The sequence below is a fragment of the Haematobia irritans genome, chromosome 4 (genome assembly GCF_050003625.1).
Source record: "Haematobia irritans isolate KBUSLIRL chromosome 4, ASM5000362v1, whole genome shotgun sequence".
Classification (NCBI taxonomy): Eukaryota; Metazoa; Arthropoda; class Insecta; order Diptera; family Muscidae; genus Haematobia; species Haematobia irritans.
Window position 1 is genome coordinate 64,842,727 of NC_134400.1, and position 3,567 is coordinate 64,846,293.

General features: G+C 31.3%; 1 long non-coding RNA gene across 1 annotated transcript; it reads right to left on the reverse strand.

Moving 5' to 3' along the window:
* Positions 1–1,972: 1,972 nt before the first annotated feature.
* On the reverse strand, positions 1,973–2,548 carry LOC142237067 (uncharacterized). The gene is made up of 3 exons (XR_012722321.1): positions 2,487–2,548; positions 2,148–2,389; positions 1,973–2,082 (listed from the first exon to the last, which is right to left on the reverse strand). It is a non-coding gene; the product is annotated as an uncharacterized LOC142237067 (long non-coding RNA).
* Positions 2,549–3,567: the final 1,019 nt, after the last annotated feature.

A 3,567-nucleotide genomic window follows, 5' to 3' on the forward strand; every position in this document is an offset into this window, starting at 1 on the left:
AAGTCATAGTAAATAAATTGTAGATTACCGTTATTGAAACGAACAGTATTTTAATTGTCGGGTAATTAAAAACGCCTAAATATAAAAACGTAGCAATACGAAATAACGAAAAAAATCTACAATGAAGTTTAAAGAGCTTCGAGTGGAAGACTTAAAAAAGGAATTAAGCAAACTGGAGCTGTCGACAACAGGCAATAAGGCCCAGCTTCAAAAGCGTCTACTGGAAGAGTTTGAACGGCGTAATATGTACATTGCGACGCATGAGTTTGATTATAAGGAAGACATTGATGAATCAATACTCGTCAATACCAGCAATGTAGAAACTCCGTCTGTGGCTTCGAGTGTTGTGGATTACACATCAATGCTCAGTGTTTTGAGCAAAATGATGGAGGAAAACTCTAAAAAATCATGGATGAGAATTCTAGAAAAATGAAAGAAATTTCTAGAAAAATGGAAGAAAATTCTATAAAATTGCTGAAAGAAAATGCCCTACAAATCGAAGCAAGTTCTAGAAAATTGGAAGAAAAATTCGACGAAAATTCTAGAATTCTCAATGAAAAACTACAACAAATTTCTGAAGGCATGGAGAAACGTGTGGACCATATAGAAAATCAAATTGTGGAATTGGATAAGAAAGTTCTTTCCGTGGATGAGAAAATTATGGTTCATGATGAGAAGTTTCTGCACATCGAGAAAAAAATGTCAGAGTTGGAAATTAAAGGTGGTCCAGTGCGCGTCATCGAGGCCTCAAAAATCAAAACTCCTGTTTTCGATGGCTCGACGTCATTTGATGTCTTCAAATTCCAATTCGAAATGGTTGCTTGTAGAAATTTGTGGAAAGACGATGATAAAGCAATTGAACTTCTATTGGCATTAAATGGTAATGCTGCTGATGTGATACAAAGCATTCCCGCTGCTTCTAGAAATAACTATAATGAAGTAATAGCGGCACTTCAATGAAAGTATGGTGGAGAGCACAAGCAGGACATCTTCAGGATGGAATTAAGAGTTCAGAAGTCAAATAAGGCTCTACAAGACTTTGCAACAGAGGTTGGTGCTTTTGGCATACCCTGGAGAGAATCATCCTCTTATAGATCGTATCAAGATTGAGAATTTTGTGAATGGCATTCGAGACCCTGAGATAAAATGTGCAACATATGCCGCACAAAAAGCTACATTCACAGAAACAGTAACATTTGCACTTGTACAAGAGAGTGCGAGAATGCTGGCACAGCCACAAATGCAGAGTGTATGTAAGGTGGAGACCTATTGTGAAGAATCGAAATCCGTGATTGAGTTGATAAAAGAGGCTCTGAGGCAGATAATGCAAGAAATGAAGCAGCAGGCAAATAAATCTAGAATAAAATGCTATAACTGTGATAAGGTTGGACATCTTTCCGGGAATGTAAAGCGTGGCGTAAAACGTCGGGGTCAATCTCGCCATCTCCATTAAACAATAATCATACACACAAAAAATTTTTTTTTTGATTTCAATCACGAAAATCGCGGATTCAATCATTTTTTTAATTGAAATGTCTTCAATCACGAAAATGATAGTATCAATCACCCATTTTGATTGAAAACCAATACGATTTTCAATTAAAAATTTAATTGACTTTTGTCACGGAATCAATTAATTGTGTGATTGAATCAATTAAAAACGTGATTGATTTTTAACATAAAATTCAATCACAGTTTTAATTGAATCAATTAAGATTTTAATTAATTTCGCGACAAAAATCAATCAACTATTTGATTCATTCAATTAAATAATTAATTGAAATTGGCTATATATATATTGCGACCCCAAAATCGTATTTAATTTTATTTGAAATAAAAGAAAATGTGTGTTTCTTATAAAACATATTTAATATTTTATTATTTTTTGAATTATGCAATAGACAAATAAATTTGGTTCTTTTTATTTGTGGTTTGTTCTAACATAACTTACAAATACAATTACATAAATTATATAAATCATAATCTTCCTTATAATAATAACCATGTTAGCATGGTCCTTCTAATATGTAGATGCGCCTAGATTTCCAATAAATCAGCAGCCTGTAAGCTAAATTAGTTTTTCTGAAGTAAACAGAATAATTCGAATTTAATTTTGTTCAATAAAAGTTAATTTTGTTAAACATTACCTGCATAGAATATCAAGTTCAATTATTAGTTCCAGGTTGCAGATTTATAATCTTCTTTTGCAGTTGTAGTCTTTTAGCATAAAAAGGTGTATTAAGGAGCTCGGTAATTTAATTTTAGTAGCAATTCCTTTCCAAAATTTCCGCACATTGAAATCGTCTATTAAAATTTGAACCAATCATAGACAAAAATAATGGGAAAGCAATGTAATATTTGGTATTATATTGATGATACTTTGCAAATTCTAAAAATAGAAAAAAATATATAAATGGGAAATACATATTTTTATTATTTTCGGATATTTTTCATATTTTTAAATCCAAAAGAAAGAACTTTTTTACCATTACATAATTCAGCTCATTAGTTTATATATCAGATATACTGCTCTCTACTTGGGTTCAAACTGAAAAAGGCAGGTAAAACAAAAATACAATTTAATGCCAACGCCACTTCGCAAGTTCAAGGTGAATCTTCCAACAAACCCATACCGCTCTTGGTTTTAAGAAAACTAGTAGTGAAAAAAATATAATTTTAAAAGATCAATACGGTACCCAATTTTTTGTTGCAAACATATTCTTACATATTTGATAAAATGATGGAGTTGATTGGTCAATTTCACGAAATAAAATTGGTTACTAAAAGAAATGAATAAAAAATATATTATTTTAGTCAGTTTAATGTAAACAGGCTTCAATGGAAAACGGTATTCACATTTCACAATAAACGTAGATTGTTTTCCATTTTTACAATACCACAAAATACAAACACAGGTAATTTCAAATGCGTTCTGTCATATATTTTTTTCAAACCTTTAGCACGTGGCCATTTGTTGTTGCACACTTTATTTCAACCCTTTGCTATGATTTGTTGTTGCGTTCAAAATATTCATGTACACATTTTCAATGCAGCAGACAGAATGTCGCCAATCATGTTTTTCAATTTACGCGAAAAACAAAAACCCAACCGTTCGTTACAAGTTACTTCTACAGACTGATCTCCCCATCATACATTGTTGAATAAATACCCATTCTCTTGTTCTCTTTTCGCTCTTTCCATTGCTCAAAATTATTCAATTTCAATCACAAAGGTGATTGGATCAATCACATGTGTAGTTGGAAACGGAAAAAATTTCAATCACGTTTGTAATTGAAAATTATTTCCGAATTGATTAACAAATTGATTGAATCAATTAATATTTTAATTGGAAACGTTACAAATATCAATCATTTTTTTAATTGGGTTTTATTCGGATTTGATTAAATAATTAATTGAATCAACTAACATATTAATTGAATCTGTTTCCAAATTCAATTAAGTGTTTAATTGAAAAAATGTTGGTGATAATTTTTTGTGTGTAGGAAGGAGACCACAAAGCTAAGCGACTCAAATTTGAATTTTGCGGATAATAGAGAAGGTGGCAAA